General features: G+C 41.9%; 1 protein-coding gene across 2 annotated transcripts in view; it reads right to left on the bottom strand.

The window, feature by feature from the left end:
* The window catches only part of MGMT (O-6-methylguanine-DNA methyltransferase), a 298,803-nt gene that overhangs the window by 24,520 nt on the left and 250,710 nt on the right, over nucleotides 1–23,573 (bottom strand). The gene's annotated exons all lie outside the window — the stretch shown is intronic.

Below are 23,573 nucleotides of genomic sequence, written 5' to 3'. Positions count from 1 at the left end.
TAAAAGCCAATCCATCTCTGGTGTGTTGCATGCCGGCAGCTAGCAAACTAGAACATCCTGGTATTCCCATCAGTGTGTGTTCACCTTTGTAATTTCCCCACACTTCTTGGATATTCTGATTTTTATTTTTTCTTTTTGCTCTGTATTTGTCTTTGGGAAGTTTATATTGACCTGTCTCTGAGCTGACTGATTCTTCCCTCAACTGTGTCCAGGCTCCTGGTGAGCCTTTCAGAGGCATTCCTCATTTCTGTCAGTACTTTGATTTCTCACACTTCCTTTTGATGCTTTCTTGGAGTGTCCATCTCCCTGCTTACATCACTTGTCTGTTCTTACATGTTGTCCACTCTTCTCAGCAGAACCCTTAGAGTGTTCATCATTGTTATTAAATTCCCAGTCTGATATTCCAAAATCTCTGCCACATCAGGCTCTGATGCTTGCTCTATCTTCATGCTATGGTGCTTCCTGTTTGTTTGCTCTTTTGCCTTCTAGCACTACCTGTAAATTTTTTGTAAAAGTTGGCATGATGTAAAAGGAACTGGGGTAAAGAGGTCTCTCTGTGAGGTCTCTGTTCACTTGTCTAGGAGTGAGCCTGTTTCCAGCTGGCTGCCGCAGTGGCGTTGCAGGCTGCAACTCACTCTGGGCTCTGTGGTGGTCTCTGGGTTTCCCTAGAGACTCCATTCTGAATAGGGCCTGAGCCTCGTGGTCCTTCAGCTCAAGTCCTGCAATCACTTGGGAGCCTGAGGTGGTGGCAGGGTGCAGGGGGAGCCCCTAACCCTGTGACTCAGCCTCACTTTTTAGGGGGCCTGTTCCCTGGGCCATGACCCCACTGGTGCTTCTCAGCTCCAAACCTGCTGGTCTGGGGGACAGGAAGGCTGGGGGGTGGGGGTTGAGGCTTGTCACTTTCTCAACCCTCACCCCGTGATGAGGCCCTAGGAAATGGTCTCCCTTGAGGGCTAAGGAGAACAGAACCCTCTGGGCATGTTTCACCAAAGGGTTACTCCCCCCACCCCCTACTGGAAGCACAAGGGGTTTTCTCTCTGACCTTTACCTGGGAGCCTTGTGGGCACTCGTTGAAGTAAACCCATGGATGTGGATTCCCCACCAAGCCTGGCCCCCTGAAGTTCTTCCTCTCATGCTGGTCTACTCTCCATCTCCAGCAGGCCGCCGTCTCCTGTGATAGCCCCGAACAGTGCTGGCCCCTGTGGCAGTGTCCACATCTACCTCCCTTCCCAGTTCTAGGTGCAGTGGTCAGCTCTGGGGTCTGTTGTCTGGCAGGTCTAAGAGCCGCTGGTTTTTGGTTTGTTCAGCTGTTTTCTTACAGGGAGGATGGGCCTGATGCCTTCCCAGCCCTTTACCAACTGGATCAGAAAATGGCCACTGAGGAAGCGTCCTGTGTATCAGGGGCCTAGGTACGTTTCTCCCCCAGCCTGCTGCCCCTTCCAGCCCTACTGATTGAAGACCAAGGCTTGGGGTTCACTCAGTGACCCTCCCACCCCAGAGCTGAGCCGGGCCAGGAGCCCAGCAACTTTCTCTTAGGTTGGAACGTTTTTAGGGCAAACTTTCAATAACATGCTGAGAGGAGGGGGACAGCAACAAGTGAAGGCTTCTACTACACCCAGATTTTATTTCATTCATGATGGAAGCAGAGGTATTTCACACCCCATCCTGAGAGCCTCACCTGAGGGGTAAGGGAATGGTGCCTCAAGGAGTCTCAGCCATGGCTGTGTCTCCAGGGGACCCTTGCCTCTTCTGAGGTGCCATAAATGGCTTTCAAGACTGAAAACCTGGGGTGGTCTCCAGGAGGAGAAAAAGAAGCAAGGAGCTGACCCCATTCCCTAGAGGCAGAGCTCAAGCAGCTTGATCAGGCCACCCAACCCAGGCCTGGCAAGGGGTGTGCAGCAGGGACACCCTGATAAATATAAATGAATACACAAAAGACCCACCAGGGCACTGCAAACCCATTTCCATCCAACATTAGGAGTGACCACCTCTAGTCAACTTGTAAATTATTAGTCTCTCCTTTCTGTACCCTCTGCATATTTTATATACATATTGCACAGTGGCTGTAAAATAGAATGCTGCTTAAACAAAAATAACTGGATTTACTGCAACATGTTAGCCATGACCTCCACAACCCCATAAGTAGCAGGGAAAAAAGCAAAGCAAAACAGAGTTTATAGAAGGTCGCTCCAAAGGCTGAGGAAGCGATCAACCTAAATGAATTACATACACGTGTTTGAGAATGTCAGCCTGGGGCATGTGTGGCAGCATGAACTTCTTGATCAGCAGGGACCGGTACAGGCAGGGACATGGTAAAGTGTGGGAAATCCCACCACAGAACAAACCAGAAGCCGCAGTGTGAGCTGGAGTCAGACAGTGTCACAATGACATCGAGCCCCTCCAGAATCCAGCGCAGCTCACCTCTGCTGCGCATGCCCGCGAGAAGAAGGACTGATAGAGAATGAGGGGCACTTCCACCTCCTGCAGAGTGCTGTTTAGCAGTTGTTGTTCAATACTTGGTGCTCAATACAGAAAGTTCCCAGCAGGGCACTTCCTAGACAACTGTCCCATTTCCCCTTTCCTTCCTCCTGGTGAGGGGTTGCGAGCATTCGTCCACCCTGGGAAAGCACTTCCTACATGCTGAAGGCAAGGCAGACAGCAATGGTGGGTTTCCCTTCCCTGATGTTTCCTTCACCACAACTGGCGTTTTCACCCCCTTGCAGGGTGGATGAAAGCAAGAAGCCCCTGGACTGGACACTACCCCTGCGCTGCACCCCTAGGCCTTGTCCCTCCCTCTCCCCGCAGCTGTCCACAGATGGCCCCTCGAGATAGCCCTCCCACAAAGCACAGGCAGACGCTCTGGGACCTGAGCCAGCAGCAGCCCACTCCAGCAGGGTCCACGCACACTGCCTGGGTCACCTGTCACGCTCACTTCCAAATCTATATGTAAGTTCTCTGCTCACTGAATGCAGATTCTTCATTGTGCTAACAAGGAAATACAAGGGTTATTTAATTATTTTTGAATTTTTTTATTAGGGAAGTTACAGGTATATGGAAAAGTTGTGCAGAAACTACAGAGTTCCCATAAACTCCCTCAAATGTAGTTTTCCCCATTATTTACACCTGGCAGTAGTGTGGTACCTTTGTAAAATTATACTATTAACTAGAGTCCATAGTATACATTAAGGTTCACTGTTCATGTTGTACCATTCTACAGTTTCAAAAATGTTTTATTCTGGCAACATATATACAACCTACAACTTCCCCTTTTAACCACATCCAAGGATACAATCCAGTGGGGATAATTACCTTCACAACGTGGTGCTGTCACCACCACCCGCATGGCAAGAATACAGGTCATCATGGATGAGGTGGGGAAGGGGATGGGGAATTAATGCTTCACTGGTACAGAATTTTTGTTTGGGGTGAAAAGGTTTATTCTTATTTTTATTTATTTTAAATTTCCCCTTCCTTCCTGACTGTGATGAAGACTGGTCAGGGGGAGGGAAGGCCTTTGAGACAACACTGACCCCATGCTGGGGCCCGTAATGCCCCTGAGGCTAAATTTCCAATCCTCCCACTCTGGGGACACAGTGTGGGTGGTCTGACCCTATTCTGACCCGGGAGAGGCCAGTACTGAGTGTGGAATATCAGTTAACAGAGGTGTGTGAAGCAGATGTTCATGGATAGATTCCACCTCGTATGCATTTCTAGGCCTGGTCACCAAAAGGAGTATACTCTATTGCATGGAATTTAAAAAATAGTAAAATAGATTGAAAAATCAGAAAACAAATGTAATTGAAAACAAAAAAAGCAATAGAGAGAAGCAACAAAACCAAAAGTTGCTTCTCCAAGAAAATCAATAAAATTGACAAACCTTTAGTTAGATTTGACAAGGAAAAAAATGAGAGAAAATGCACATAAATAAAATCAGAAATGAGTGGAGACATTACCACTGATCCCACAGAAACACAGAATAAAAGAAAAGAGGGTGGCACGAACATCAGTATGCCAACAAATTAGACAGCTTAGATGAAATGGACAACTTGTGAGAAACACATGAACAACCTACACTGTGTAAAGAAGAAAAAGACCTCAGCAAGCCAAACACAAGTAAAAAGATTGACTGAGTCATCAAAAACCTCCCAACAAAGAAAAGCCCAGAAACAGATGGCTTCACAGGCGAATTCTACCAACCATTCTGGGAAGAATTAACAACAATTCTGCTCAAACTCTTCCAAAAAATTTGAAGAAAAAGGAGTACTACCTAAATCATTATATGAGCTAACATCACCCTAATACCAAAGCCAGATAAAGATACTACAAGAAAATAAAATTGCACACCAATCACTCTAATGAATATAGACACAAAATTCCTTAACAAAATACTTGCAAATCGAAAATAACAGCCCATTAAAAGAATTAGACACCACAGCCAAGTGGGTTTTTTTCCAGGTATGCAAGGGTAGTTCAACATAAGAAAATCAATTAATGTTATACAACTTATATAATGTTATACTTCTCAAATTAAAGGGGAAAAACCAGATGATCATATTGATTGATGCAGAAAAAAGCATCTGAAAAAATCCAGTATCCATTCTTAATAAAAATACTTCAAAAGACAGGAATAGAAGGAAACGTCCTCAATGGGATAAAGGGCACATATGAGAAACCTGCAGCTAACATCATACTCCATGGAGAAAGACTGAAAGCTTTCCTTCTAAGATGTGGAACAAGACAAGGATGCCCATTTGTTACCACTATTATTTAACATTGTGTTTAAAGTCCTGGCTAGAGAAATTAGGCAAGAAAGAGACATAAAAGTACATCTAAATAGGAAAGGAAGAAGAAAAGCTTTCACTATTTGCTGATTACATGATCCTAGATTGAGAAAGTTCTGAAAAATTCAAGACAAAACTACTAGCGTTCATAAATGAGTTCAACAGCGGTAGGATACAAGAGCAACATGCAAAAATGAGTAGTGTTTCTATACACCAGTAATGAGCATTCTCAGGAGGAAACCAGGAAAAAAAATTTCATTTACAATAGCAGCATAAAGAATAAAATATATAGGAATAAATTTAACCAAGAATGTGAAAGACTTGTATTCAGAAAATTAAAAAATTGCTAATTCAAATAACACCTAAATAAATGGAAGGGTATTCTGTGCTCATGGATCAGAGATTAAGTATGGTAAGATTTCAATTCTATTTACAGGTTCAATGCAATCTCAATCAAAACTCCTATGGTCTACTTTGAAGAAAAGCCAAACATCAAATTTATTTGGAAGGACAAGGGGCCGCAAATAGCCAAGAACATCTTAAAAAGAAGAACAAAGTTGGAGGACTCACAGTGTTTGACTTATTCATATCACAAGCTATAGTGGTCAAAACAGCATGGTACAGGAATAAAGACAGATGTATTGAGCAATGGAACCAAATTGGAAGTTCAAAAATAGACCTGCAAAACCTAGCCCAGCCTCTCCAGAACATCAGATAGTTCCATCTCCTTACCCCATATTAGTGACAGACCCTTCCAATATCAAAAATTTAGAATTGCCATAGCCCAAACACCCCTAAAGAGAGGGATGGAAAGATCAAAGGTGATGGTGGAATTATACAGAAAAGATAGGATTTAACAAATAAATATGAATGCTGAATCATTAAATTGATATCTCTTAGTCTCCAGTATTTTATAACAGCTAGAAGTAAAAATCTATAATTGTGGAATTGTAACTCATGCCAAATTCTGAAATATATTCTACAACCAATTGTGGTATGTGCTTTGAAATTTATAGTTTTTTTTTGTATATGTTATTTTTCACAAAAAAGGAAAAAAAATCAATTGTGATGATAAAAAAATATTTAAGCCCACTAGTCTCCTATATTACAGAGCAGCTAGAAGGAAAACTATGAGAGGATCGTATGGTAGCCCACAACAAACTCTGGGATCTGTCCTGTAAACTTATTGAAGAGTTCTTTGAAAACTATTGCTTTTTTATTTCTTTGCTTTGTATATATTTTATACTATACAATAAAAAAGTTAAAATTTAAAAAGTATATGTAATGTAATAATCTTATATAAAGAATATGTCCATTTATACCAATGTCTAAATTTATATTCAAACAAAATGTGGAATTATGACTTTTTTATAGGATTTTTATTATTGTCCTTTGAACCAAAGAATTTATATTAATTTTGATAAAGAATAAACTATTTTCTTAATAAAAAAAAATAGACCTGCACATTTATGGTCAATTGATTTTCAGCAAGGCAGTCAAAGCCCGCTTAAGTGAGACAGAACAGCATCTTCAACAAATGGTGCTCAGAGAATTGGATATCTGAATCCAAAAGAATGAAAGAAGACCCCTCTTTCATAGCCTATACAAAAGTTAAAAATGGATCAAAGACCAAAGTATAAAATCCAGGACCATAAAACTCCTAGTAGAAAATGTAGGAAAGCATCTTCAAGATCTTGTGGTAGGTGGTGGTTTCTTAGACTCAAAGCACAAGCAATGAAAGAAAAAACAGATAAATGAGACCTCAGAATCCAATACTTTTGAGCATCAAAGGACTCTTCAAAAGGTGAAAAGGCACCCTATTCAAAGAGAGAAAATATTTGGAAACCACATATCCAGTAATATCTAAATATATTTTAATATCTAAAATACATAAAGAAATCCTACAAGTCAGCAATAAAAAGACAAACAACCTAAGTAAAAAATGGTTAAAAGGCTTAATAAACATTTTTCCAAAGAGGAAACACAAATGGCTAAAAAGCACAAGGAAAGATGATTAACATCACTAGCTACTAGGGAAATACAAATGAAAACCACAATGAGATATCATTTCACACTTACCAGAATGGTCATTATTAAATAAATAGAAAACTACAAGGGTTGGAGAGGATGTGGAGAAACTGGAACACTTATTCACCATTGGTGGGAATGTATAATGGTACAGCTGTGGTGGAGGACAGTTTGGTGGTTTCCCAGGAAGCTAAGTGCAGAACTGCCATTCGACCTGGCAATCCCACTACTAGGAACATATACATAAGAACTGAAAGTAGGGGTGCAGACACTTGTACACTGATGTTAACAGCAGCATTATTCACATTTGCTAAAAGATGGAAACAAACCAACTGTCCATCAGCCAATGAACAGATATGCAAAATGAGGTATAAACATACGATGGAATATTATTCAGCAGTAAGAGGAATGAAGTTCTGAAGCATGTGACAACATGCATGAACCTTGAGGACATGCTGAGTGAAATAAGTCAGACACAAAAGGACAAACATTGTATGATCTCAGTAACTTGAACTAAGTATAATATGTAAACTCATAGACATAAAATCCAGAATACAGACTACCAGGAGAGAGAATGAGGGTAGAGAATGGGGAGTAGATGCTTAATGTGTGCAGAATGTTTAACTAGTGTGAATGTAAATGCTTGGAAATGGATGGAGGTGACGGTAGCACATTATGGTGAGTGGAATTAACAGCACTGAATTATGTGTGTGAATTATGTGTGGTTGAAAGGAGTTTAGAGTCATTTATGCCACTCGAAGGAAAACTAGAGGATGAGAGAGAGGCCTGTATAGCACAGTGAATCCTGTGGTGGATGACTGATTAATAATACAAATATAAAACGTTCTTTCATGAACTAGAACAAACGTACATCACTATTACAAGGAATTAGTAATAACAGAAGGGTATATGGGAAAATGGATCTATGGCAAACTATGGACTATAGTTAACAGTAATATTTTAATATTCTTTCATCATCAGTAACACATGTACTTCGTCAATACTTAGGGCCAATAATGGGAGGGGGTAAGGGATATGGGATGTTTTGAGTATTTTTTTGGTGTAATGAAAATGTTCTAAAATTGATTGTTGTAATGAATGCATAACTCTGTGATGAGACTGTGCCCGTTGATGGTATACTTTGGATGGATTGTATGATATGTGAATATATCTCAACAAACTGCTTAAAAACTGAAAATGAGGAACTTACAATATGAATCTATTAAGGCAACATGGGTAATTTTCAGGGATGATACAAATTTTTGATCTCTTAAAAAGTGTCAGGGGTTCTGAAGGATCAAAACAGTTTTCATAGTAGTTTTGTGAGACTATTAAGGTGTTATTTGCTTCTTTTATTCTCATCCTCCCACAAGTGAATAGAGAGGTTTTCCAGAGGCTGCGCGACATGTGACATCAGAACAGTCTGAACACGGAAGCAGAGCCAGTGTCTTCCATTAACGCCAGGCAGGAAAGATCTGCAAAAAGCGTAATACAATGCTGCTCTTCTCCTTACATGTCTTTTTCTTTGGAAAGTAGTTAGTTTCATATAAACGTTACTTATTATAATATACAGTAGGGTTTTGTTATTTTAAATGAATCGATATCTTAAACATTTTTTCTCAGCTTTACTTTCTAATACTGTAAATGCTGATACACAGCCCTCACAGCCTGTTTTAAGAAGGCGAAGGGTCCTGGGGACCAGGTGGTCTAAAGGGTCATCTGACCGGCGAAGTCTGCTGCACTCACACACAGAAACGCTGGTAGGCTCCATGGGTCCTCAGTGCTCCAGAACCTGATCTCCCAGCTCATCTCATGGCCGGGTTGTACTGTTATTAACACCCTGGGAAACTAACGCTCTACCTCCCTGAGCACTAGGAGATGGCGACTCACCTGGCCAGGTTCCTGAAAACATGTGAAATCTCCAAAGACCCACTTAGACCAAGACACATTTGTATTTGCTTTTCTAATAATTATAGTCTCCAAAAATTATTTAACAAAAAAATTATACCTAAGACTTTAACCACAAACTTCAGGAAGCCTACAGAGAAATGATTAAACTGCATGTCCTGGTATGAATATGAATAATTATACGTGAACACTCTTCACCAGTCAAATAACTGTCATTCAGTGTGAAGCTGGCTCTGACTTCTGAGCAGGTGATAACAGTTTCTGAGCAATGTAAGAGAGTGAGAAACATGCTGTGTAAAGGAACTGGGCGTCAGGGGATGAGGGGAAAGCCTGCGAGGAAGGGCAAGTGTGCAAGGAGGGGCAAGTGCATGAGGAAGCCCAGGCAGCAGAGAAATCATGCCCATGAGGTTAATCATTCAAAGAGCACAATCAAAACCTAGCCTGGGCTTTCCAGTTCTGAGTCTGTTTGACGTCGGCCCCCAAAGAACTACCAGCTCCCAGCAAACCTCTTCTACTCTGTGTCTTGTTTGGAGTACTTGCTTTCTCTCCTTTTCCCTGGTAATATCCTGGACTTCCGTGGCATTGTGACAGCATCATTCCTGGAGCAGCCAACTCCACAGGAGGAAAGGAACACACTTGTTCCACACATTTGCAGAAACCCGGGAGCAGGCATCCCCTCCAGGTCCAACCGTGCTTTCAAAACAATCAAAAGCAAGAAAATGATTTTAAATGACTGAACCTTGCCAACGTATGAAAGACGTGTTCTGACGCTGATGTCCTTTGCAAAGCCCAGAGTCAACGATGGGGAACCTGAGGTAAAATCCTGTCTTTCCCATGCAGCAGGCAAGGTCCAGTCACTAGTAAACTGTAAACCCTGGCTGTCACATGCTAAATGTGCTGACGGTCATGAGAAAAGCATTAATATGCCAAAAGGGCATATGCTTTCCCTGACCCAATCAAAACCCTGGCCCGGGCCTTCTAGGAGCCTCTTGCTGGGGTCCCCTACACCCAGGAGGGGAGGGGAACTGTTCCAGTCTCGTGAGCAGACTCACCTCGCTGCTCCCACCAGTCTAAAAATCAGCTTCTCCCTAAACCGGGGCAGCGTTCCAACATCCTGGGGCTTGGTACACAGGGGCACCTTGCAATCAGCATAATTTGATTTAATTTCTGGGAATACTGACAAATGGGTGGGAAGAGGATTCTAACTGGTACCCACCCATGGGGCTTCTTGAGATTGTCTGAAAAGCCCTAAGGTCTACTAAACAAGTTTTCATTGACAATCACGCTGCCGTGCCCATTAGCCAACTTCTGAAGACCCGCCCAGCAGAAAGGAGCTAAGCCCTTAATTTCTTAATAAATTATTCTTTCCATAGGACCAGGACCCGGCCAGGGAGAAGGCACATCATTACTGACAGAGCTGTCAGAAGGACAGGCGAAAGGAAAACTGGCAAGCTTTAATTTCTCAGCAGAGAAATAAGGGCCTCTTTGGGGATTAATCTCAGCATCAACAGTGAGCCTTTGCCTCAGGGCAGCCGAGGAATTCAAAAGAAGTTGTGACTGAATTCTGAGTGATGGAATCCAGCTCAAATGTGCAGCTGACTTTGGTTTCTCTCCTATTCAAATAAGGATGAGGCCGGGCAGGTGGGAGTCGAGGTGAGTAGAGGTGAGCCCGGGTCGCAGCGAAGGACACCACCCGTGAGGCTGAGCATGATCCCAGGGGATGGCATGGCTGCGGGGGCCGCCCCCTTCTCTCCTCTCATGGGACATGGTGGGAGCATAGGAGCTGCAGGGGCCAGGGGGCTGCCACACACCCTGTGCTCTGGCTGCCTTTGCCCCTCATACGGATATCAAATCCACCACCTGATGGGGCAGTTCTCATCACGCTGCAGATGGACGAAGCCAGAGGCTTTCACTCTCAACTTAAATTCTGCTCCATACTGTTCCAGGCAGGTGCCAGATCAAACCAGGAGAACTCATATCACTGCAGACCCTGCCTGCCAGCCCTCGAGCTCCCCGAAAAGGCCAGTCTGGAGCAAACACAAGCAGACGCGGTGCTTGGGGAGGTTTGGATGGAACCCTGGGATTAGTGACGGCCCCAACCTATGGGGTCAGAGAGTTCTAGCTCATTTAGGGGCTGAAGACGCTCTTCAAGCTCAGCTGGGGTATGCAGAGGGCCTTGGGGCTGCTGTCACCAGCCCACTGCTGCAGCAGGATAATGGGGGGCCCAGTGCCTATACCCCTTTGCAGAGGCACTTGAGGACATCGCAGAGATGAGGGGGGCGGGGGGCTCTGCTGTGTGGGGACTGCAACATACCCTGAGAAAGAGCGTGTCATGCTGCACAGATACCAGGGGTCCAAATTTAGGCTCACACCTGTGGGGGGAAAAGACCTGGCGTAGGCGTGCCATGATTTACCAATGACTCAGTTAATTTATTTCTTATCCTTTATCCACTGCTATTTAGTGAACAGCTACAGTACCAACTTCTGTGGCAGGTGACACTTGGCAAATGAAACAGGTGTGGCCTTGACCTCTGCAGGCCGGTAGGTGCAGGTGCCAGCTTTCAGAAGGCACCCCCATTACAGGTATATATCTGCAAACAGCCATAAGGACTAGTAAAGCCAGAGAGTAAGTCAGGGAAGGCAGTCAGGGAGGACTTCTCGGAGGGGTGACCTTCAAACTAAGCCCTGAAGGTGGGTACCTTAGATGAATGGGACCCTACTCATCCTTGGGCCGGCTCACGGAGCCCTGCCTATGCCTCCCCCACTGGGACGGCTCATGGAGCCCCTGCCCACGCCCCACCCTCACCCCCAGGCTGGCTCACAGAACCCCTGCTTATGTCTTTCTGGCAGCAACTCCCTAAGCCAGGGGTCTTCAGTATGCTTGCTCATCTGCCTGTAGTGCCTCACCTAGGAAGGAGATGGTTATGGACTGTGGGAGGAATGAAGAGGTGTCACCTCGGTATCCATCTTCCATATCAAGGGAAGGAATAAGGATGAGCCCTCCCAGTGATTCAGGGTGAGGCCAAGAAGTGCTTGAATGAATAAATGCCGGGGAACACTTCCTATATTATACAAGTCACCGTAGCCGAGTAAACAAATGATCCCAGAAACTCAGTGGGTGAAAACAACAGGAACAGTGGTTCTTCCACAGATTTAAGGGCTAGGATTTGGGAAGAACTTGGCTAAGCCTTTCTCACTTGTGGTCTCCCATGCAGTGGAGGGCAAATGTTGGCTGGAGCCACAGCGACTTGGAGGCTTGACTGGGGCTACAGCCTCTCTCTTCAAGGCAGCTGGCTCCCAGGCTGCCATGGCCGGGGTTCTCCTCATTTCCTCTCCCCAAGGCTGCTGGGGCATCTTCATCACATGATGGCCAGCTTCCCTCCAACCAGGGGGCAAGCTGGGAGTTGGGGCAACTTTTATGACCTAGCCTCAGAGGTCAAGCACAATCCCTTCCAGCATAGGCCATGGTAGCGCAGGGCTGGCCCCGACTCCACTTGGGGGCAAGGATTGTGGGGTCACCAACCAGTTCTTTCTATGCAGCATCTCGCCATTCCAGAATCCAGCAGGGAGCCTGAGGGACAGACTCAAGGCAACTTCCTGCATGACCCCATTCCCTGGCTACGGTAACCAGATGCACAGATAACAACCTTACAGTCAGCTCCAATGCTTTAGAACACATCTCCCAAATTCCCAACACCAGCATTAAAGATCTCAAAGCTGGGAGAGTAGACTTTAACCCCAGAGACAAAAACCAGTCACGGAAATAACGTAATTACAGAGTTCTTGTTAAGTCCATGATCCCCTTAAGCACACCATGTGCCTGCAAATTTAGTAAACCTGATTCTTATTCCTTTCGTTTGGATGAAACTCTGCAACCACATTAGGGATAGGGGTGGGGTGAGGAGCTTTTTCACTTTAACAGCAAAGAGGCAAAGCTGAGAATGTTTGATATTTGCATTTGCCAAATCAGATGTGTACCTATCACTTAACACTTAAAAAGTCTCAAAACACATATTCGGCTCTGTGCCCAATGCCAATGCCACTTTTTTCTGTGTAGTCCAAATGCAGCTGCTGCTTTGTGGGGTCAAAGAATTAGTGAAGATATCACATGCGGATGGGGGTGTCCTGAGAGAGAGCTCAGGGTGAGCAGGGCAGTGGTGAGTTCAGAGGGCGCCAGCCCTGAATCCAGGGTCAGTTGCAGCACCCAGCTGCGTTCCAAGGTGAGCCAAGCTGTGCAGTTTAGCTTATGCCTGCTGAGAAAGACCTCCTGGCTAAGAGTTGAGGGTCTGGAGTCAGATGGACGTGGGTTTAAATCTCATCTGGGCCACTAATGGATGGTTTGAGTGAAGCTGTTTCTCTAAAGCTCAGTTTACTTAACTTTACAATAAAGGGTTGTGAGGATTATGTGAAAATAAAAACCCTCTCAAAGCTCAAAGAGTCCCAGTTGCAGGAGAAGCAAGCAGTGAGGATAAGCTACTGAGTCATCTTTGCACTGAAAATTGGAAGCTGACCTACCAAGGGGTAATGTGCAGTTCTGGGATGCAAAATAGATTTTTTCAAAGACTGTTTATATGCAGAGGTAAATTTCGAAATGAAAATGGTAATGGTGGGAAGGTGGAGTAGAATTTCATCTGAAAGTGATCTGTTCCAGCAAGGAAATACAAAAATTCATGGTGAGGACACTGGGACAGCCTACCAAATCCCTTCTCTGTGGCTAAGATGCAAAGAAGTTACATGGATATGCCCTTTGTGCCGGGGGGATGGAAATGCCCCACCTGGCAACAGAGACATCTGTCCCTACCATTTCAGCCTCCCTGCCTGCATCATGCCTGCCCCCAGCACACACGGCTGGCTGCCCCTCCCATCTTGAGGACCTTCCTGAAAGCAGTGGGCAGCGCTGGCACAACAGGCATGCTGTGTGTTTAGAAACAAAAGCATACTCAGGAAGAAGTAGAGTAGTGGACACAAAGGTCTTTCAGGTCTAGGAATTCTGCTTATTTGATATCCACATTAATTAATATCCATGTTTCATGCCAACAACAGGCCATGGAAACATTAACTGATTAAACAAAACACAGGCTCATCAGAAAACCATGCCTTTCCTGTTCAACTTGTGGGTTTAAGGGCACGGTTAACCCTGCCCGCCTGCACATGTGCCCAGGAAAGAGGGTTGTGGTGGGGAGCTGGCTGTCCCAGGATATGGTTCCCCTGTGCTCCTTGAAGGGCAATGTCTGCTCCACACATGGAAGGACCTGTCTACCTTTGGAAGTGCGTCTGCGGCGACCTCCACCTGAGAGAAGTGGGCTGGGGCGGGCATTCTCATGACTCCTGGGCGCCAAATGAGCAGGTGGCCTTCTTTTCAAAAGCCCAGGTAGCTGGCTGGTGCGCACAGACCTGGCTCGAAGGCCACACTGTCCATCCATGAAGTCGGGATGTTGATGCTTCCCTGAGGACTGGCAGAATCCCTTCTCCTGCCCTGACTTCTCTCCTAAGCTCCAAGCTCAAACCTCAGCATAGATACAACATGTCTCTGATGTCTCAAACTCAACGTGGCCAAGACTGAACTTGATTTATCCCAAGCCTGGCTCTTTCACAAATCTTAACATTCACAGAGGATGCCACTGCTGTTTGTCTACTGCTCAGACCCTAACCCTGGCCTCACCCTAGATTCCTGACCTCTTCTCATGCTAGACCCAATTCCCTTACTCCCATCCCCTCTTGCACACTCACCCCCACAGCCTGCTCAGCACCCACGTGCCGGCCCAGTTCCTCTAATAGCTGCCAACTGTTTGCCCTGATCTTCCTCTGTCTTCCCTTTTTCCCCAGCGTCCCCTGCTGCCATCAGCCAGTCGTTCACCAAATCAGATCTGTCATGCAGACCTGCCACATCACTCTCCTGCCCAGAACCTTCCAGTGGCTTCCCGCCGCATTTGGGATGGCATTCACCATGGCCTTGTAAATCTTCCCTGACCTTCCTGTCTCCCCTCCTCTCACCCACTCTCTTCCAGCCACACTGGCCTTTGGCTGTTTCTAGACTACACTGAGCTCACTGCCAGCTGTCTCAGCAAATCGCATTTGCTATTCCCCTGCCTGGGAATTTTTTCTCCCAGATCTTCCTGTGACTTGTTCTCTTACTTCTTTCTGAGCTTACCATCCTCCTCTTTCCTTTGCTCTACAGCCCTCAGTGCTATCTGATGGTGTTACCTGTTCAGGTGATGATTACCTGTCCCCTCAATGCCACTGAAGTTCCAGGAGGTGGGGCCAGCCATTTATTTGAGCAAAGGCTTCCCAGTGCCAAAAAGAGCTTGGTGGGTGGAGGGTCCTGAGGAAATGTTTGATCAGCAAGTGGGGAAAGGCCAGTGTGAACATCATGCAGGGTTTCAGATAATGCCACCTCTACCCTCAGGATGCACATGGCAGGAAGCCCATCTAGGTAGGCAGGCCACGCATAAAGCCACTAAAAAGGTGCATCTCTACACTTGGGTAGAGAAGCTGGTTTTCCTTATCTTTTCTTCCAAATTTATTTTTGAAGAATAAAACCCCCTAAGATACAGTATCCTTCCATTTTATTATGAAAAACTTCAGATGTATGGATGAGCTAAAGAATTTTACGGTGAATATCCATATGCCTTCCACATAGACTATTTAAATAATATCTCATACTTGTTTTATTACGTATTTATCTACCTTTCTATCTAAATTGTATTTTTGCTGCATTTCAGAATAAGCTGCAGACATCAGTGTACTCCACCCAAATACCATTAATCATGTTTCAATATTTACAGTTCTTTGTTACTCTCCTTTGAAAGTAAAATTTACATATAATGAGAGGCACAGATCTTTAATGCACGAGTTGGTGGGGCTTGACAAACAGATACACCATATAAACCAAATGTATTAAAACAGATGTGACCGGTACGCCAAAACATTACCTCACGCTCTTTCCTAGTTAATTACTGCCTGCACAACCCCAGGGACAATTACTCTTTTAATTTTTTCTAACATTTCTAACATTAGTTTTGTCAGTTCCAGAGCTTCATATAGATAATAAAATCCTACAGTGTGTGCTCTTCATATTGGGTCTTGATGTTAAGGTTTATCCACTATAATGACACAAGTATTGTTGCTTATATTGAGAACCCATTCCTTTTGACTGCCATTATTCCAAGATACGGATACACCTCAGTTAACGTGTCCATTCTCCTACTGATGGACACCCAAGCAACTTTCAAGTTTCGAAAATTACGAATAAAGCAATGATGAACATTAGTGTACAAATTTTGGTTGACACTTGTTTTCCTGTCTCTTGGGTAAATATCTAAAGTGCTATTACTGAATAATAGGGTAAGGGTACATTTAGTGTTATAAGAAGCTGTTACATCTTTTCCCATAATGGTTATACCATTTCACACCCTCACTCATAGTGTATGATAGCACCACATTCTCACCAACGTTTAGTATGGTTAAGTCTGTCTAATCTCAGCCATGTTGGGATAGTGCAAGAGGTCTCTCCTTGGGCCTTTAATTTGCATTTACCTGATGTCTAATGATGCTGAGCATCTTGTCATGTGGCTATGGATCACTGCATCTATAGTACACTGCAAAGAGACTGTTCACATCTTTTGCCCATTAATCTACTGGGTTGCTTGTCTTTTTATTATGGGTTGCAGGTATCCTTTCTATATCCTGCTTGCAAGTCCTTTGCTGGACATGTGGTTTGCGAACATTTTCTCTCACTTTGTGGCTTGCCTACCCACTTTCTTAATGATGTTTTTTAGTGAGAAGACTTTTTTTTGTATGCTATATGGGAGGGTCACATTTTATTGCTTTTCCATGTGAGTATCCTTGTATTGAAGCACCATTTGTTGAATTTTTGTTTGTTTTTTTGTTTGTTTAATAAGCAGACATTTCACATTTTGATAAAAGTCTGATTCCCTGATATTTTCATCTATGGCAATACCTTTCTGTGTTTGAAGAAATGTTTGTCTACCCAAATTATGAAAATATTCTCCTACGTTTTCTTCTAAAAGCTTTAGAATTAGTTTTATGGTTAGGCATATGATAAACATTTAACTGATTTTTGGGTATACTGTGAGGTAGGGATCAAGGGTAATTTTCACCCCCACATGGATATTCAGCCATTTGAGTATCATTTGTCAAAAAGACTTTACTATTGTCATTGATCTACTTTGGAGACTTTGTCAAAACTAAAATGACTATAGAAGCATGGATCTCAATTCTACGATGCTGATTTAATTTTGCCTATACCACAGTGTCTTATCTACTGTAGATTTGTGGTAAACCTTCTTTACTTACTTATTTATTTATTAATTGAAAAAAATAAGAAACAAAATAAAACAACATACATAATCAGTAACTCACAATATCATCACTTAGTTGCATATTCATCATTTCTTAGAACATTTGCATTAATTCAGAAAAAGAAATAAAAAGACAATAGAAAAAGAAATAAAACGAACACAGGAAAGAAAAAAAAAAAGATTATACCTACCATACCCCTTACCCCTTGCTTTCACTGATCACTAGCATTTCAAACTAAATTTATTTTAACATTTCTTCCCCCTATTATTTATTTTTATTCCATATATTCTACTCCTTTGTTGACAAGGTAGATAAAAGGAGCATCAGACACAAAGTTTTCACAATCGCACAGTCACATTGTGACAGCTGTATCATTATTCAATCATCATCAAGAAACATGGCTACTGGAACACAGCTCTACATTTTCAGGCAGTTCCCTCCAGCCTCTCCATTACATCTTGAATAACAAGATGATATCTACTTGATGCGTAAGAATAACCTCCAGGATAATCTCTTGACTCTATTGGGAATCTCTCAGCCATTGACACTTTGTCTCATTTCCCTCTTCCCCTTTTTGGTCGAGAAAGTTTTCTCAATCCCTTGATGCTAAGTCTCAGCTCATTCTAGGGTTCTTCTCAATCCCTTGATGCTGAGTCTCCGCTCATTCCAAGATCTCGGTCCCACAGTGCCAGGAAGGTCCACACCCCTGGGAGTCATGTCCTACGTAGAGAGGGGTAGGGTGGTGAGACTGCTCGTTGTGTTGGCTGGAGAGAGTGTTGGCTGGAGAGAGGGGCCACATCTGAGTAACAAAAGAGGCTCTCCTGGGGGTGACTCTTAGGTCTAAATTTAAAGTAGACTTGACCTATCCTTTGCGGAGTTAAGTTTCATATGAACAAACCCCAAGACTGGGGGCTCTGCCTATAGCTTTGGTTGTCCACACTGCTTGTGAGAATATCAAGAATTCAACTTGGGGAAGTTGAATTTCTCGCCGTTCTCACAAATCCCCGAAGGGGGCTTTGCAGATACTTTTCCACTCACTGATCAAATCACTCTGGGATTCAACGGGGCATCACTCTGGACAAACCAACAAAATCTCATGTCCTACCTGAGATTCCAAGTACTTATGGCGTTCAATCAAACTATCTACATAAGTTGTATTAGGAAATGCCCTAGTCAAAATAAAAATTTTGTAACAAATAAACATTTTTTGCTTTAGTCTCACACAGAAGGTGACATTTTAAAATATTAATTACCATCTATTTTCAGTAATCTGCAATAATGACATTCCTTTGTTCTTCCTCATGTATAAACATTTTTAAAAATTGTACCTTGTACATTTCACTATTATTATACACTCTAAGCATTCCTAGATTATACCATCTCAATCTTTAACATCTATCTTTCTTTCTGATTTCAATACGTCCCCAGCCCTGCTCCTTCTATCATTCTCACATGCAGTTTCATTCAGTGTTTTAACATAATTATATTACAGTTAGGTAGTATTGTGCTGTCCATTTCTGAATTTTTGTGTCCAGTCCTGCTGCACAGTCTGTATCCCTTCAGCTCCAATTACCCAATATCTTACCCTATTTCTATCTCCTGATGGTCTCTGTTAGGAACAAAATATTTCAAGTTTATTCACTAATGTCAGTTCATATCAATGAGACCATACAGTATTTGTCGTTTAGTTTTTGGCTAGTTTCACTCAGCATAATGTTCTCAAGGTCTATCCATGTTGCTACATATTTAATAAGTTTATTCTGTCTTAAAGCTGCATAATATTCCATCATATGTATACACCAGTTTGTTTAGCCACTTGTCTGGTGATGGACATTTTGGCTGTTTCCATCTCCTTGCAATTGTAAATAATGCTGCTATAAACATTGGTGTGCAAAAGTCCGTTTGTGTCTTTGCCCTTAAGTCCTCTGAGTAGATAACTAGCAATGGTATTGCTGGGTCATATGTCAATTCTATATTCAGCTTTTTGAGGAACCACCAAACTGCCTTCCACAGTGGTTGCACCATCTGACATTCCCACCAACAGTGGATAAGTGTGCCTCTTTCTCCACATCCTCTCCAGCACTTGTCATTTTCTGTTTTGTTGATAATGGCCATTCTGGTGGGTGTGAGATGATATCTCATTGTGGTTTTGATTTGCATTTCTCGAATAGCCAGGGACGTTGAGCATCTCTTCATGTGTCTTTTGGCTATTTGTATTTCCTCTTCTGAGAAGTGTCTGTTCAAGTCTTTTTCCCATTATGTTATTGGATTGGCTATCTTTTTGTTGTTGAGTTGAACAATCTCTTTATAAATTCTGGATACTAGACCTTTATCTGATATGTCGTTTCCAAATATTGTCTCCCATTGTGTAGGCTGTCTTTTTACTTTCTTGATGAAGTTCTTTGATGCACAAAAGTGTTTAATTTTGAGGAGTCCCCATTTATTTCTTTCTTTCTTCAGTGCTCTTGCTTTAGGTATAAGGTCTATAAAACCACCTCCAATTATAAGGTTTATAAGATATTTCCCTACATTTTCCTCTAACTGTTTTATGGTCTTAGACCTGATGTTTAGATCTTTGATCCATTTTGAGTTAACTTTTGTATAGGGTGTGAGATACGGGTCCTCTTTCATTCTTTTGCATATGGATATCCAGTTCTCTAGGCACCATTTGTTGAAGAGACTGTTCTGTCCCAGGTGAGTTGGATTAACTGCCTTATCAAAGATCAAATGTCCATAGATGAGAGGGTCTACATCTGAACACTCTATTCGATTCCATTGGTCAATATATCTATCTTTATGCCAGTACCATGCTGTTTTGACCACTGTGGCTTCATCATATGCCTTAAAGTCAGACAGCATGAGACCTCCAGCTTTGTTTTTTTTTCCTCAAGATACTTTTAGCAATTCAGGGCACCCTGCCCTTCCAGATAAATTTGCTTCTTGGTTTTTCTATTTCTGAAAAGTAAGTTGTTGGGATTTTGATTGGTATTGCGTTGAATCTGTAAATCAATTTAGGTAGAATTGACATCTTAACTATATTTAGTTTTCCAATGCATGAACACAGTATGCCCTTCCATCTATTTAGGTCTTTTGTGATTTCTTTTAACAGTTTCTTGTAGTTTTCTTTGTATAGGTCTTTTGTCTTTTTAGTTAAATTTATTTCTAAGTATTTTATTCTTTTAGTTGTAATTGTAAATAGAATTCGTTTCTTGATTTCCCCTCAGCTTGTTCATTGCTAGTGTATAGAAACACTATAGACTTTTTAATGTTGATCTTGTAACCTGCCACTTCGCTGTACTCGTTTATTAGCTCTAGTAGTTTTGCAGTGGATTTTTCAGGGTTTTTGACATATAGTATCATATCATCTGCAAACAATGATAGTTTTACTTCTTCCTTTCCTATTCTGATGCCTTGTATTTCTTTTTCTTATCTAATTGCTCTGGCTAGAACTTCCAACACAATGTTGAATAACAGTGGTGATAGTGGACATCCTTGTCTTGTTCCTGATCTTAGGGGGAAAGTTTTCAGTTTTACCCCATTGAAGATGATATTAGATGTGGGTTTTTCATATATTCCCTTTATCATTTTAAGGAAATTCCCTTGTATTTCTATCCTTTGATGTGTTTTCAACAGGAAGGAAATGAATTTTGTCAAATGCCTTCTCTGCATCAATTGAGATGACCATGTGATTTTTCTGCTTTGATTTGTTGATATGGTGCATTACATTAATTGATTTTCTTATGTTGAACCATCCTTGCATTCCTGGGATGAATCCTACTTGGTCATGATGTATAATTCTTTTAACATGTTTCTGAATTCAATTTGCTAGAATTTTGTTGAGGATTTTTGCAACTATATTCATTAGAGAGATTGGTTTGTAGTTTTCTTTTTTGTAATATCTTTGCCTGGTTTTGGTATGAGGGTGATGATGGCTTCATAGAATGAATTAGGTAGCTTTCCCTCCACTTCAATTTTTTTGAAGAGTTTCAGCAGGATTGGTACTAATTCTTTCCGGAATGTTTGGTAGAATTCACGTGTGAAGCCGTCTGGCCCTGGACTTTTCTTTCTGGGAAGCTTTTTTTTTTTTTTTTTATAATACTAAACTTTTTGGTGTTTTTTTTTTTTTATTTATTTATTAACGGAAGAAAAGAAATTAACCCAACATTTGGAAATCATACCATTCTACATATGCAATCAGTAATTCTTAACATCATCACATAGATGCATGATCATCATTTCTTAGTACATTTGCATCGGTTTAGAAGAACAAGCAACACAACAGAAAAAGATATAGAATGTTAATATAGAGAAAAGAAAAGTAATAATATTAGTAAAAAACAAACAAACAAACAACAACAAAAAAATCCTATAGCTCAGATGCAGCTTCATTCAGTGTTTTAACATGATTACTTTACAATTAGGTATTATTGTGCTGTCCATTTTTGAGTTTTTGTATCTAGTCCTGTTGCACAGTCTGTATCCCTTCAGCTCCAATTACCCATTATCTTACCCTGTTTCTAACTCCTGCTGGACTCTGTTACCAATGACATATTCCAAGTTTATTGCCCTTAAGTCCTTTGAGTAGATACCCAGCAATGGTATTGCTGGGTCGTATGGCAATTCTATATTCAGCTTTTTGAGGAAGCACCAAACTGCCTTCCACAGTGGTTGCACCATTTGACATTCCCACCAACAGTGGATAAGTGTGCCTCTTCCTCCACATCCTATCCAGCACTTGTCATCTTCTGTTTTGTTGATAATGGCCATTCTGGTGGGTGTGAGATGATATCTCATTGTGGTTTTGATTTGCATTTCTCTAATGGCCAGGGACATTGAGCATCTCTTCATGTGCCTTTTGGCCATTTGTATTTCCTCTTCTGGTAGGTGTCTGTTCAAGTCTTTTTCCCATTTTGTAATTGGGTTGGCTGTCTTTTTGTTGTTGAGTTGAACAATCTCTTTATAAATGCTGGATACTAGACCTTTATCTGATATGTCGTTTCCAAATATTGTCTTCCATTGTGTAGGCTGTCTTTCTACTTTCTTGATGAAGTTCTTTGATGCACAAAAGTGTTTAATTTTGAGGAGCTCCCATTTATTTATTTCCTTCTTCAGTGCTCTTGCTTTAGGTTTAAGGTTCATAAAACCGCCTCCAATTGTAAGTTTCATAAGATATCTCCCTACATTTTCCTCTAACTGTTTTATGCTCTTAGACCTAATGTTTAGGTCTTTGATCCACTTTGAGTTAACTTTTGTATAGGGTGTGAGACATGGGTCTTCTTTCATTCTTTTGCATATGGATATCCAGTTCTCTAGGCACCATTTATTGAAGAGACTGCTCTGTCCCAGGTGAGTTGGCTTGACTGCCTTATCAAAGATCAAATGTCCATAGATGAGAGGGTCTATATCTGAGCACTCTATTCGATTCCATTGGTCGATATATCTATCTTTATGCCAATACCATGCTGTTTTGACCACTGTGGCTTAATAATATGCCTTAAAGTCCAGCAGCGCGAGACCTCCAGCTTCGTTTTTTTTCCTCAAGATGTTTTTAGCAATTCGGGGCACCCTGCCCTTCCAGATAAATTTGCTTATTGGTTTTTCTATTTCTGAAAAATAAGTTGTTGGGATTTTGATTGGTATTGCATTGAATCTGTAGATCAATTTAGGTAGGATTGACATCTTAACTATATTTAGTCTTCCAATCCATGAACACGGTATGCCCTTCCATCTATTTAGGTCTTCTGTGATTTCTTTGAACAGTTTTTTGTAGTTTTCTTTATATAGGCTTTTTGTCTCTTTAGTTAAATCTATTCCTGGGTATTTTATTCTTTTAGTTGCGATTGTAAATGGGATTTGTTTCTTGATTTCCCCCTCAGCTTGTTCATTACTAGCGTATAGAAATGCTACCGATTTTTGAATGTTGATCTTGTAACCTACTACTGTGCTGTACTCATTTATTAGCTCTAGTAGTTTTGTTGTGTATTTTTCCGGGTTTTCGACGTATAGTATCATATCGTCTGCAAACAGTGATAGTTTTACTTCTTCCTTTCCAATTTTGATGCCTTGTATTTCTTTTTCTTGTCTAATTGCTCTGGTTAGAACCTCCAACACAATGTTGAATAATAGTGGTGATAGTGGACATCCTTGTCTTGTTCCTGATCTTAGGCGGAAAGTTTTCAATTTCTCCCCACTGAGGATGATATTAGCTGTGGGTTTTTCATATATTCCCTCTATCATTTTAAGGAAGTTCCCTTGTATTCCTATCTTTTGAAGTGTTTTCAGCAGGAAAGGATGTTGAATCTTGTCAAATGCCTTCTCTGCATCAATTGAGATGATCATGTGATTTTTCTGCTTTGATTTGTTGATATGGTGTATTACATTAATTGATTTTCTTATGTTGAACCATCCTTGCATAGCTGGGATGAATCCTGCTTGGTCATGATGTATAATTCTTTTAATGTGCTGTTGGATACGATTTGCTAGAATTTTATTGAGGATTTTTGCATCTATATTCATTAGAGAGATTGGCCTGTA

This window comes from Tamandua tetradactyla, chromosome 13 (assembly GCF_023851605.1).
Source record: "Tamandua tetradactyla isolate mTamTet1 chromosome 13, mTamTet1.pri, whole genome shotgun sequence".
NCBI lineage: Eukaryota > Metazoa > Chordata > Mammalia > Pilosa > Myrmecophagidae > Tamandua > Tamandua tetradactyla.
The sequence above is the reverse complement of the archived record's forward strand: the minus strand, read 5'-3'. Positions and strand labels throughout refer to the sequence as shown.